Raw genomic sequence first — 14,813 nt, 5'->3', positions numbered from 1 at the left:
AGAAAATATCTGCAGAGTCCATTTTGAGAAAAGCTGACTTAAGAAACTAATTTTTCTGGAAATGTCTCAATTATTATGTAAAAGTGAAGTCTTATCATTGAACCAGTCTCTCTCTCTCTCTGTGTGCGTGTGAGTGTGTACACACACAAATGCATGTTTTTAGATTATAAAAAATATTGAAAGGCTCTAGGGATTTCTTAAAGCTCAGTTTCCTGGCATAGGGTTGGTATCACTGGCACATGAGAATCTCACTCATGGTATAGCAGAGATGTTTGCTGCAAAAAGATAGCGACAGCAGCATCACATGCAAGAAGCAGCATCACCTAGGCGCTTATTAGAAATGCAGACTCAGGTCCTGCTTCAGCCATAGTGAATCAGAATCTGCATTGTGACACCATTTGCAGGTGGTTCCTGTACAAATTAGGTTTGAGAAGCACTGGAAATAATTTGCATGAGGCTGTCTGTTCCTGCACCTTAACAGTTGAGAGATACAGGCTTGTCTTGTGACGTAGCTGCAGAGGTACTAAATAGCATACTCGGTAGCTTCTGAAATCCTTTTAGAGTGAAAAGACTTCAGATATTTATTGTAAGCCATTGCCTTGATACAGTTGTTAGATGTAGACCTTCTTATACTACTTCTTCCAAGAAGATTAAGGGAGATGTTTCCAAATGCCAGGAACACAATTTTCAGAAAGTGATTTTTTGTTTTTGGGGGGGAGTGGGTACTGAAGATTGAACCCTAGGCAGCTTTGCCATTAACTATATCCTTAGCCCTTTTTTATTTTGAGGCAGGGGCTAAGTTGCTCTGGGCCTCATTGATTTGCTGAGACTGGCCACAAACTTTCGATTCTCCTGCTTCAGCCTCCCCAGTTGCTGCAATTACTGGTCACAAAATAGTTTGTGTTAGAGTGCTCAAAACCTTCCCTCCCCTTTCCTGCTTTGTACATTCTTTGTGTCACAGTATTAGCTAACTTATTATTCTTCAACGTGCCTCTGTTTGCATCCTCACTGAGTTGGCTCCCAGGGTACAGTAGAGTGGCCCTTTTGTTCCATGACACTGTAGGGCTGAGGTGGAGGTCTTGTGTAAACCTATGAGAAGCAATTGGCTGAACCTTAGATGTGATATCTCACATTAACCGCTGGATTTAGAATTAGCTGAATGTAGTTTGAATCCTACTAGTAGTTATTTTATCTCTGACTTTTGAGTTTCATAATGGTAAAAATAGGGTTAATTTATTTCTCCCAGGGTTGTTGTGAAGCTCTGATGAGAGGATATATTTAGAGCTTAATACAGTGCCTGGCACGTACTCTGTGTAAGTATACATCAGTATTTACATTTTATATATTAAATTATTTCTTACCAGTTATTTTCATGTCTGTGTGAGCTACCCTGAGCAGCAACTTAAGTAGCTTCTGATAGTTTTGCCTATTAAATATGTTTCCAAGTGATTCTTTGACAGGCAATTGTCATCTTCTGTTAGGGCCACCCTGGCAGACGCTGGCCTCCAGAGACACAGTGCTTTCATACTGGTAGACTCATGAGCTGCATCAAGGTCAGCAGGGATTACATATCCAAAAGACTGAGAACATTCCATTTTACATGGAGGATGGGCCAACCTGTCAGTCAGAGTCAAAGAAAAGAAAGTATATGTTTAAAACAATAGTGTGTGATGAAGGGGGGTTTTGGTGAATTAATCATGTTCAGATGGTTGCAGTATGTGGAATTCCTTTCCATGAAGAAGGCCACAAAGACAGACACTGGGCTTAAAAATGTATGCTCATGCTATTCGTCCCCTGTAAAGGACATTTTTCTTCATATTTTAGAAATGACATATGGTTCAGTGTAAGTTTCTTGGAATTCAGAACCCTGCTTGCATCAGGAGACTAGAAGGTGTGTCGCAGAATCCCTAATTTATCAATGTCCTAATGTGAATATTAGATCATATTTAAGTCTCTTCTCTTTCTTTGAATCTGAATCTAGAATCTAAGTTTGAACTTGGAGGCTCTATTTTAGATATTAATGTAAAGCCTTGATTATTTTTAACTTTAATGATTGATGTTTGGAAAAGGCTAGAAAAATAATTTTAATCAGCTTTAAAAAATTACTGGATGAAGAATATTTTTTGATAAAATTACATCCATTCATCTTTAAAAATGAGGACAATAGTCGTACCTACTTCAAGGATTAGTATTTACCTCAAAGGATAAATTAAGTAATATGTAGAAAATGCTTGTATACTGCTTTGTACAACATAAGCACATTTTTAATAGTGTTATACATTATAACTTTTTGTTATTAGTTTCTTTTATTATAAAACAGAAATGTTCATTTTGGAAAATGTAAAATAAAACAATGAAAATAAAACCCACCATAAACTCTTATATCAACATTTTAGTACATCTACCCAGTCTTCTCTCTATATCCATATAGAAATATGTTTACAGAAGGAAAACAATTATGCTGGTTCAACCCCTGTTTTTTTTATTTATTATACATTTGTAATATTTTCTCATAGTATTGACTGTTTATATCACATAATTTCAATGATGTTTTATTTTGTGCATGGTTTAAAATTTGTTTCTTCTATTGTTAGGTATTTATGTTATTTTTAGTCTTTAAAAAAATTTTTTTTTATTAGTAACTCTCCAGTGAAAACATTTTTCCTTGGGCTAAGTTTCTGGAACAGAAATTGCTGAGTTAAAGTTACTGAATAAACTTTTGTATATGTTGCAAAAATTTCTTCCAGGAAAATTCTACAGATTTATATTTCTACTTGGAATAAAATTTAGTGTTCACCCCTTCTAACACTAAGCATTATAATTTCTTAAAATTATTAACTTTATAGGTAAAATATTTTTGTATAAAATGTATCTTTATTTCCTAATGATTAGAACACTTTTATGTTTGGAAATTATATTATTGAAAGACTGCTTTTCTATGAACTTTGAACAATTTTGAAGGGTTATTGATTATGAAAAGCTCTTTGTTTATCTTGTGATCTCATTTATAAAAGGAATCTAAAAAGGGCAAAATTATAGAAACTGAGTAGAAGGTTGGTTACAGGGTTGGTGGGTGGGGGAAAAGAGGAGCTGTTGATCAAAGGGTACTTTCATTTATAAAATGAATAAGTCCTGGAGATGTAACATATAGCATGATAACTATTAGAGCATCCTACACTTGAAATTTTCTAAAACAGTAGGTCTTAAGTATTCTGACCAGCAAATACTCTAACTATGTAAAGAGATGGATATTTTAGATTGCCAGATTGTGGTAATCATTTCAATTGTATACATTTGTCAAAGTATTGTATACACCTTAAATGTATTAAGTTATCATGTATCAATTATACCTAAATAACACTGGGGGAAAAAAGAAAATAGATCTTAATTTGTTTTAAGTTCACAAATGAAATTGAAACTGTGTTCAAAGTGTTCTGAAGGTGAGAGAAATGGTGGCATAAAAAGTCTACAGGGTGAACCCCAGTTGGGAAGGTCCAGGAAGGCTTTCCTGTGGGAGTAGCTTTGAATTAAACTCTGAAGGAAGATTGTAGTTAAGGGACAACAAGGAGGTGGTGGAGGGAGGTATTTCAGGCTGAATCAGAGGCCATTGCAGCTGAAACAGGGATCAAGGTGAAGCAGGATTATGTCTGGGGAGGAATTTTGACATCAGACTGTGTTAGGTCTTGTAGGTCTTATATGTATTTTGGTTTTTTAAAAGCAATGGAATACCACTAATTCGATTTAAGCAGTGTGTTCCAAGTAGATAACATGATTTTTTTATTTTTAAAGAATATTTACCTCTTTAGTCCTTTTGGAGTTTATTCTTATGGGGACTACAAATTTTCTTTCCAAGTAGTTAATCATAGTCTGCACTCTTTATTGAATGATCCTTTCTTTTCCCATTGATCTGAAATGTACTCATAGTGAATTTTTATATGTAACTTGTGTTTTTTTGCAGTAAATGTTTTGACAGGACCTGTGTGCTATGGTCTCCCCACCACCCTTCCAAGTTCATGTGCTGAGATCCTGACCCTCAACACAATGGTATTAGGAGGTGATGCCTTGGGAGGTGTACATCATGACAGTGCAGCCCTAGAGGGCTGCCTTGTCCCTTCCACCTTGAGGCATAGTAAGAAGGTGCTGTCTATAAAATAGAGAGGCACTGTCACCTCAGAGTCTTCTGCCAGTGCCTTGATCTTGGACTTTCCAGCCTTCAGAATGGTGAGAAATAAATTTCTGTTGTTTATAAGCTACCCTGGTTTTTGTTATGGCAGCTCAAATAGACAAGATGCTTACTTGTTTTTTCTTAGCCTTACACAAGTGGAAATCTGTTAATTCCTAGTGTAGGAAATATTTATCATTATTCCGGGTGAGTTTGTAGGTTTTACAATCCACTTTGTCCTTTTTAACTGGAAGGTGGAGTGCTGTGCACACCCTAGAGCCAGCTGTTTTTCTATGGTCTATGGGTCATGGATCTGTTGTCCAAAGCAGGGTTTTTGTGATCTCTCATTTCTGTTACCTTTTTGTGAGGGTAGGGATTTCATTCTTTCGTGATGTGAAAACACTACAAACAATTTACATGCCAATTGTTTTGCCCTTGACAGAGCCTACTGCTCATTGTTCTTCTAGGTCAGACTTCTCCAGGGACCAGTTTAATATTTGTGGATTGAAGTGCCCTGGGTCTCTCTTGCATGTTGAGAGTAAAGTTAGTTGAAATTAAAGTGGAATTGGTACCAGAAAGGAAGTACTGACATATGCGGAAGTTCCCAGCTATTTTTTGAGGGAATAGTTTGCTTCCATTTATTGTGTAAGACCCAGATTCTAGGAGGTACAATACATATTTTGGAGATGTGAAGGGAATTCTTCTATTTGATTGTCCCCCTTGTCCTTTGATTTAGGTCTTGGGTCTTTAAATGAGCTTTAGTCCACAGATATTTCCTTGTTTTTTTGATAGGTCTTTCTGCCACCTGTGAAGTTGCCAGGAAGGTGACAATGTCCATGAGAAGAAAGGCAATGAGTTAATCATGAGTTACTCGGTTTTTGCAATAGTAATTCAGAAATCTTAAAAAAAAAAAATCCTTCTGCCCCTATCTGAGATGTCTTGGAAATCTCCTTGTCAAACAATCCCTTGGCTTCTGTGCCACCTGGGGCTGAATCATTTTGCTGAGTGAGATGTCCACTTCACTGACTGAAGACTTTCTCACTGGTTACATGGGAATGATACTATCATATAAATATGTTTTAAGGCTTGCCTGGGTTGGATGTTGATGATCTTTTAGTGTCTTGGGCATAATTTTGATTAAGTGTGAAGTTCTATAAGTAGAACCCTTTGGTTTAGTGAGCCATCAGCCTGAAGATTTCTCAGACAGTTGTTTGTAAACTAGAGTTTAAATGCAAATGTCTCCTACACCAACAATTTGCTGCAATTTTCTACCATGTTTTCTTGGTCACTGCTTCATCCTTTTAAGGAGGCTAATGGCAGTTGGGTAGTGCCTAGAAGTATAATTTTGTTGAAGAGTGTAGTGCAAACACCTATTACCATTTGTAATGCTCTAGTTACTTGGCAACTTATTTACTGTCTGTGTTCTCCGTAGTCTATAAGTAGTAGCATATCTGTTTTACTCTACATTGGGTGCCCGGAGCCTTGTGCAGAATCTGGTGTTTCATTTATATTTGCTGAATGGATAAATGAACTTGAGATTTTCCCAGTAACCTTCAAGTTACTGGGAAGTTATATAGACTTACATTTATGGATTTGTTGGTTAACCTGCAACTTGGATTAACTGGTTCCAAAATCTCTTCAAGATATAGTAAATTACCAAATGCAGTCCCTACATTGGGCACAATTTGAACAATATAGTATTTTTGCAAAATAATTAGATGTGAAAGGAGTTTTCCTAAGAGGGACAAACATGATTATTAACTTCTAGCTTACCTAAATATGATTCTTAGAAAGTAGTTATAGAAAAGCATAAAAGCCTGTGAGAAAGGATTAGATTTTATTCTCTTTGGACCTAACCATCCAGACTTTTTGGGGTCTGGGGCTCAACCATCTCTTTCTGGGTCGTTAACCAGTCTAGGTAATGGAAACAGTTTTAGGGAGGCGGGCTAGAGATATGGAGAATTTGTTGTTTATCGTTTGTGTTTCTAGGGGGCAATACTGAAGTTATAAATCAAAGCCAAGATTTATGGTCAAAGAAGGCTTCTTGGAGGATGTGCCACTGACCAAGAGAAGAGATATGTGACAGAACACATTCATATTCTCCAAACAAAGCAATCCTCAGGCCCTTGGCTGCTAGAAATCCTTCTAGATTCCCTCTAGGAAGGTTTCTGGTTCACTTTCATGACAACTATTTCTTATTTTAACTTTTATTCTCAAAATTTCCAGACAATCTCTTTCTCACTTGCAGAAAATGACCTCACCTCCAACTTCAGAGGAAACACACAATCCATTAGCAGAGACATCTTAGCTTTAATGATAAAGTGCAGAGGATAGTCCAAACCAGTTTCTTTTATTGTTCCCTAAATCACGTGCTCAACTCCTAGCATGATCACCTTGAGAGGCAAAGGGAAGCTCCTCATCTCTCCCTCTTGTCTGTGGTTCTTTTAAGTGTCTCCATTCCTCTCTGGGCCCCAGGTTCCCTCTCACCTTCCTCTGAAGCTGGCCCAGAGTCTCCACAACATTCTTACCCTGGATTTACCTCCAGCATAAAGGGTAACAGACAGAATAGCAACAAGGAGGCAGATCCTTTCTCAATGTTTTATATACATATAAAATAATTTTGGGCTGAAATATTGGTTTCCTGCATCTGTGTCTCAAGGACAGACATTGCTTGGTCTCCCTTTATCTATAGGACCTAGTGGTGTACCCATCTCATATAAGGCTCTGGGTAATGTGTGACTTTACCAGGACAGGGAGAGAAGGGTGAGAAATGTCATGCGGTGGAGGAGCAGAGTGTTCAGAAGTGATAGTCCATAGTTAAAAGTGCTTTGGAAAAGAAAATTAAGAGTGAGGAGTATTGCATAAGGGAGGCAGAAAGTCACTGATGACTTGCAGAGGAGAGTTTCAGGTAAGATTTGTTTTCTGAAGCTTAGGAGAGGAATGCATGACTCAGTATTACTCTGTTTCTCAAAATTTAGAGTCATTTGCAACTCTTATGGACTCTTCCAAATCAGTGAGTAGTTATTGTACAGCTTAGTTTAAAAGGAATTAATAATCATGTTTACCATTTAAGCAAAGTTATCAGATACTGTATTTAGATGACTTAAATTGTGTAGTACCACAGAGATGTAAATCTTTCTTTATGTAGTATATATGGGGAAAATTATACATATATAATGAAGTATATTAATCCAGGCATTTGTGTGTTTTGAACTATCACCTGGAATAGGATTTTGATGCTAAACGGAAACAACTTCTGCTGGATTGTGTCTACAGAAATTAGTCTTTCCACTTCCTGGAGGAGAGTGATTCAAAAACAGTTGTGTTTTCCATAGTCTGTCACTTTCTAACAATAGCTTGATTTTTTTTTAACTTTAAGGTCTTACACAAATGTTTCTGAACAGTAGTATCTAATTACTATTTCTTTTTCCTTAAGTTCCTCCTGCCTCTGTCCTTGGCTACAGGTTATTATGTTTCTTCCTAATAAAGTGAAGAACACATGTCTCTTAGTTGTTTTCATTGTGAGATTTAAATTTTTTTGGTCCCAGAGGTATTGCATTTCTTTGGCTCCTTCTTAACTTACTCAGCCTATGGAGTTGATTAAGGGCTCTGTTGTGATGGAGCTGCGAGGAGCATTTGGATTTCACTTCATTTCCTAGTTGCCCTTGGAGACATTGGGATGTTTACTAGGCAGAAACACACACAGTTTTCATCCTGATTGGAAGCCTGAATGTTTAGTACTATCTTGTGTACATGACAACAATAAGGCATGAAAGATTTAAATCTTCATTGGTCTTATAAGAAATTATTTTTTAGTCATTAATCTTCTTGGTTGTAACCAAAGTTCTTTTAGCATCTTTATAGTTGACTTTATTTGTACAGTTGACTTTATAGTTGACTTAAGCTATAACATATTGCCAATGCAGAAGATAAGAATTGGTGGTTTTCATTGATCAAATATATACCTTCAACAAAGAGATTAAATAGATGCCTAATAAAATATTGTGAATCTTATAATGGAATTCTACATTGACATTGAAAATTAGGCTGTGAAGAAAAATTTATTGTCACAAGATAGTCTGCAGTATACACATACACAAACATATGTAGGTATATAATATGTTATAGATTATAATATATATATATATATATATATATATATAATTTTTTCATGGTGCTGGGGATTAATCCAGGGTATTATGCATACTAAGCACACACTCTACCATTGAACTACATACTCAGCCTCCTGCAACATATTTATGGCTTTATGAAGCCATAAAGGTAGTTAGAAAATATTATTTATGCTATGATTTCATTTTTGAATCTATTTTTAGATCCATTTACCTGTGTATTTATGAATTAAAAAGAAAAATATAAAAATAGATGTTAAAATGTTAATAATATATCTCTCAGTGTTAGAAATAAAGGTGGTTTTTCCCTTTAAGATTTGTGTAGTCTGAAAGTAGTTTTGGAAGAAAAAGGTGATTTCTTATTTGTAGAATTTTCAATGAAAACTTCATGTCGATAATAGTTTCTTAATTTCTTTTGGCTTAGCTTATTTTTATTTTCTCATACATCTGAAATGACAGAGAACAACTTCCCAACTGTGATTCATTTTGTAGGGGAGTCACATCACTGTTGGAATTTGTATTCAAGTTGGGATCAGAAAATAAACTGATCATAAGGACTAGGAAGTAAAGTGTGTATGGAAACTTTCAAACAGGAATTAGGATCTATGCTTAGAATATCAAGATAAATATAGAAGGCCAGTCTACCTTTGCATGATCTGGGTATTAATCAGTGGATGATTTCACCAAACTAGTGATAGATTCCAGCCTAGAATTGCAGACTGACACACAATTCAGAAAGATAGGAAGGAAAAGTCAGAACACTGAGCAATCTCAACTTGAACTGACAAAGGAGCGCGTCTTCTTTGATTATTAAAAACCCAACAAGAACTGGGCCAGCCTCTGAGGTCAAGGTAGCCCACTAGGTTATACTGCTGTCTCTCTTTTAAGGACTGGTGTTCATCATGGAAGCCTGTCCCTCAAATGACTGAATCATACCCTCTTCACTTTACCTGGTGATTCACACAGCTTGGTGGAAGTGTTTTATGGGGCAGCACAGCTTAGAATACCATGGCATTGTCTGAAATATATCAGATTGAGTGGTAAATACTCTTAGCTATGAGTATCATTTCTTTTTCACTTTCTCTGCGGAAATGTCTTTAGAGATGATGTTGAAGAAAATTGCTTGTATTATCATCTGTCTATCCAGAAGCTTTAAGCAAAAAGTGTATTTTTATAAGATAAAAACTATAAGAGTAAGTTTTAGAGTAGTTTCTATGTATAGATAGAACTTTTCTGTGGATGTTAAAGGATGTGGGAATAATAGGGAAACAGGGAAAATGTAGTTTTGACCAGCTAAATTAGATTTAGGTTAATGGAATATTCTCTGACACCATTTAAATACATGGATGTAAATACATGAGTGCATGTATTATAAACATCTTGAGTGAAGAAATAAATAATATTACAATATAATTTAACTCACGTGTAGTTACAAAGTAAGCAAAACCGAACTGTATTGTTTGGGATACACTTTAAAGTGGTAAAACTATAAAAGAAAAGGCGTAAGTCATTTTTCTAAAAGTAATCATGATAATGATGCACCATGGGTGAAGGACGGTTGTGTGACTCAGGGGGCCATGTGGGGCTCCAGGCTGCCCACAAAGCTGTGTTCTTTGATCTGACTGGCAGTTCCATGGGTACTCACTTCATAATTATTTCTTACATGGTAGATTTTACTTCTTAAGTATTTTCTCTATTTGTTGTATTTCCAATAAAAATGTTTTGAAGGGGTATGATGACTGTTATAGTGAGTACACACTCTAGTCTGAGATTTAAAGGGCTTCTGAGGTTGTTATTGGGTTGAATTATGTCCCACTAAAATATATATATTGAAGTCCTAACCCCTCTACCTCTGAATGTGGCCTTATAAAAGATAGGGTCTTTGCAGAGGTAATCAACTTAAAATGAGGTAATTAGGGTAGACCCTAATCCAGCATAACTGGTATACTTATAAAAAGGGAAAATTTGGACAGAGAGACACATGTACAGGGAGAAATATGTGATGTGGAGAGCCATAGGATGAAGGTGGCCATCTACCAGCCAAGGAGAGAGGCCTGGAACAGATCCTTCTCTCACAAGCCTTAGAAGCAACCGAACAAGGCCAATATCTTGATTGTGAACTTCTGGCCTCCAGAACTGGATGACAATACAGATCTGTCACTTGGGTCACTCAGTCTGTGGTATTTGTTATGGCAGCCCTATCAAAGTAACACAGTTTGGAAGACCAATAAAGACTTTATCTTTTAATCAGTGTCTTTACATATTACAATGACCTGTTTTGTTTTTTTTTCAAAGTAGAGCATGGACAGCTACTTTTATCATGTGATTTAGGAATTTCTAATTAAGGTGAATGAAGAAGGCCAGGAGCAAGGGTGTGGTTTATTCTCAGGTCATCCAGATTTTGTTTAATATAATAGTTATCTAACCGGTCTTTCTAAGATTTGGTATTTTTTCCCCTTTTTGTAAACCTATACTTTTTGTAAGACTTGATAGTGTATTTCTTATTGATATTATTTAAGTAGTGGGTTGCTTTCCTAAATTCAATTCATCTATGCTGTGAGAAACAGACCTCAGGTGATGGGAACCAGGCAGGAAAGAAGTTCCCCAAGTGATGTATTACAGTAGAATGCCACTTAGTTGTGTCTAGTTGCTGGTATGAGGTTAGCTTCTTTGCTGCCTTTGTAGCTAGGCATGAATCATGTGGTAAAACCTAGCCAATGGGAAAAGCATGCCCTCCATCGCCCTTTCCTCTCTTCTGCGGACTGGGAGATGGTAGGACTTGAAGCAGCCATGGAACTAAAAATGGAAGCCCTTCCAGCCTGAACTGCTTACCTCAGGATGGTGAAATGGAAAACACAAGTACACCCTTGTTCAAGCCACTTAACCTCTCTGCACGTAGCTCCTAAGTCTACACACCAACTACACACCCAATAGTTGGAGGTAGGTGGGGACTATAAGAGCTCCCACCAAGACCCCCACCCTAGGCAAGAAAATAAATGTTTTTTTTTTTTTGTAAGAGGACACAAAACTATACCTACAACTTATTTTGTAAGTTTTATAGAGTCTCTGTGTCTGCCCTTTTAGGTATTCCTTGTTTTTGCTTGAAGAATTTGATTGAGGCAAAAATGACATGTTGTAGAGACAATTAAACTTAACAGTTGGCATTGGATAACTAGAATCTTACAAATAAATTGTGCCTGAGTGTAGAATCCAGCCTGTAGACCTCTTCCTGAGACCAGCCTTTTGAACCCCTTTATGGAATGGTGAGGTGCCCCAAAAGAATTCCTAGTCAATTCAAAAGTCAATTTTCAACAATAAAGGCCTATTTCTAATATCCACCATGATAGCTGACAATCTCATCTCTCCATTGTAAATATAGCTGAAAACTTATAACAGCTGTCTCTTAATGTGGCCTTTTGGTGAATTGACCCTTCCTACTATTGTATGAGGAAAATTGGGACCACACATGAGCTATAATACTTCTCTGATACTTAGTTTCTTGCCAAGCCTTTCCCTTCTCTTTCTCTGCAGTATTATATGCTTCCTTCTGCCTAGAGTCCTCATAATTTTTGCTTATTTTTGGTATCCTCTGCTTTAGTATTTCAGTTTTTATTTTCTCTTTCTGCCTGTCCTTCTGCTGACAGCTGTCTCTGTGCAAATTGCATTTCTATACCTTGAGAGAGGATCTTGTTGAGTTGCTTAATCACTGTTCATTATACTTCATCGTTCCTGGGGCTGGGCTCTGCTCTCACATCTGGCCACCTTGAAGGCCAGGAGTCTTTCTCATGTCCAATGGGCAAAGCTCTGACTTGTAGTCAGAGTTATAGGATCTGTTTCACAGAGGTTGAAAACGTGTGTGCAAGCAACTGTTTCTGGACCCTTTGTTTTTGAAAGGAAGGTAGACCCCACAGTTTTGAGATTCCTTTTCAACGCTTTCTTTGATGCTTGAAACAAAATGGTAACATAAAGGCCACAAACCAGATATTCTGGTAAAATTCTGTAAGTTAATTAAATCCACTCAACTGGTGTTTTTGGAGAGTCTGCCAGACACTGATAGGCTAGTCATCAAGTCATCCAGAGCAGCACCTACTGAGGCAAGGTGGAAATAAGTGATGACAACTGTGAGCAGAAAGCAAGTATTTGCTTCTCTCTCTGGCAAGGGTTAATTAGGACAGGGATTAGGGTGAGCCCTTAGAGGATCTAACCACACACAGGATTTGTGCTTAAAAAGAATATACTACAGTCTTTACTTGTATAACTAGTGGTGGTAAAAGGTGCAAAAATTATAAAAACACACCCACTTTTGTCCTGTGACTTTTCTAAAATCAGTGAATATAAATAACTCCTTGTGCCTGAAAATATGTGGGTTTAAAAAACCCACTTTCATTAAAGTATAAGAGGTATTTGTTTCCCCTAATTGAAAATAACATTGATGTATCTTGATGCTTAGAAACTATTGAATGTGTCATTTTACTACAGTAAATGATTTTTTGATGCTAGAATTTACTGGAAGGAGTTCATTGCATTTTATTTGGAGGATTTATGAGTTCTCTTGGGGGCACTATAGAATTTAATAATCTATTAAGTGGTTTTTGATTACTCTCCGTACTAAGGATCCAATGATGCATCCCCTTAAGAACTTGGGAACAAGGGAAATCAGATTGCCCTCTGAGAGTTAAATTTTAAAGTTGTAAATGGAGCAGAGACAGAATGACTATGGGCCTGCCAGACTGATTGAATGTAAGAACACAGTTTAAGAAAGAATATGTCGGTGGCAAGTGAGATTGGTTAAGTGTCAAAGTACACAAGGATGCCTAAGGAGGGTCCTGGCTGGTCCTGGCATAGGTTCAGATGCCTTAAGCTACTTCAAACTAATGCTGCTTGAATATTTAGAACATATTATAAATTTATCATAGTACAGTTCCATTTTCCCTACCAAAACACTCTTGTATTAATTAGGTCTTCTTCTTTTTTTTTTTTTCTGCAAGAGATAAAAATCCACTTGAAAGAGGCTCAAGCAGAAGGAGAAGGAATTCATTGCCTCTCAGAAATGAAAGTTCAAAGAGTACCCTCGTCTCAGCGTAGCTTGACTGACATTAAAGGATATTGTCAGGTCACGTGTCTCCGTCTCTTCATTCTGTTCACCTGTTGGGCTTCATTTTCAGTCACTGCCAGAGTGGCCTTCTGCAAGTCCCAGCTCATATCCTCACAGTTTAGTGATCCTGCTAATTACTGGGAGAATTTTGGCCCTGGAATCAGCCTGTCCTGGAATGTGTCCCACTAACCATTCAAACTATATGTTCTCCTAATGAATGAGTAGTTCCCAGAAGTAAAATTTTGTAACCAGAATAAAATGGAAGGGATTCAAATAGGCGGAAATGACAGGCTTCTTTTATAGTTCTGTTGTCTGATTTCCATGTGATGTGCCCACAGTGTAGCAGTTTTTCCTGTAAATTAATACACTGACACTGTGTGTGTGTGTTTGTGTGCGTGCGTGCGCAATTACACCTACATACCCACCCACGTGTAGCTCTTATGAGTTACACTAAAGCAAATTTGCCCCTGAGGAGGGGGTCTACTCTAAATGTGGCAACTAATCAGTTTCCAACAACGCCCAAACTGGACTTGGGCAAAGCAAGGTATGATGGAGGAGACCCTGTGGGATCCACTTTCCCATGCTGTTCCCCATTGTTTCTTTTCAATTCCCATGCAGATTAACACATTGTGTGTGTGGTATGCCAGTTTTTAAAAAGGGCATGGCAACAGGAAGATGTGAATTACCACAACAGATCAGCCTTGTCATCTAGCCAGCTTTGTATTTAATATAAATACTCTCTAGGGATCTCTCATTTGACTTGCTGTTTGAGAAGCAGCACTATTATTTTTTTTTCTATTCCTACAACATGCTGTGCAAATGTGACTTTGGATGGAATTCGTTTTCCAGAAATGGTACCTGTGGAATTGTGAGGTAATTTTGCAACTGTGGGCTGAGGCTCTCTGGAGTGGTGAGAGCAATGTGAAGTGGGATTTGTGGGCGTAATCTGTGAGAGGAGGAGTGATGGCTGTTTCTGTTCTTCCTGTCTCTTTCACAGAGAAGGGCTCATGTTTCTTAGCTCAAGGACAAAATGGACCTTGCTAACCATTCTAGTCCACCCCAGATGGTAAGCATTTTACTCTGGCCTTTTAGGGTCTGTGATGCTCAGAGAGGGAGGCCAACTCGAGTTGGGAAAGTGGTCCTACTGGAGACTAGGCTTTGAGGCTTACCCTCCTACAGAGTCCTGTGTTGGGGCTTGGGTGAGGAGCAAGGCCAATTTCCTGTCTTGAACCAAATGGTGCTGTGCCATCTCTCCTGAGGAAAACTGCTCACTTTCCTATGACTGGCTGTGCCTTTTGTAGTGCCAACTTTGAGAGCTGTTGAGGTAGTCAGTTGCCCCCCCTTCATCTCTCTACCCTCTTTGCCTGGCAAAGTCCTGAAATGTAGGAGCATGGGGCTGATCGCTGCTGATCGCTGGGTGGGTGAA

At 37.6% G+C, this 14,813-nt stretch overlaps 1 protein-coding gene across 6 annotated transcripts in view; it reads left to right on the top strand.

Annotated features, from left to right (window-relative positions):
- Hecw2 (HECT, C2 and WW domain containing E3 ubiquitin protein ligase 2) overlaps positions 1-14,813 on the top strand; it is a 355,738-nt gene that overhangs the window by 30,733 nt on the left and 310,192 nt on the right. Inside the window, exon 1 of one of the 6 annotated variants that reach the window (XM_078017778.1) lies at positions 4,034-4,221. The exons of the other annotated variants lie outside the window; for them this stretch is intronic. The gene's annotated coding sequence lies outside the window, so the exon portion shown is untranslated. Of the gene's footprint in view, positions 1-4,033; positions 4,222-14,813 lie in introns of those variants that run through there. 6 annotated transcript variants of the gene reach the window in all.

This window comes from Ictidomys tridecemlineatus, chromosome 7, assembly GCF_052094955.1.
Source record: "Ictidomys tridecemlineatus isolate mIctTri1 chromosome 7, mIctTri1.hap1, whole genome shotgun sequence".
Taxonomy (NCBI): domain Eukaryota; kingdom Metazoa; phylum Chordata; class Mammalia; order Rodentia; family Sciuridae; genus Ictidomys; species Ictidomys tridecemlineatus.
This window is presented reverse-complemented; position numbering and strand designations above follow the sequence as displayed.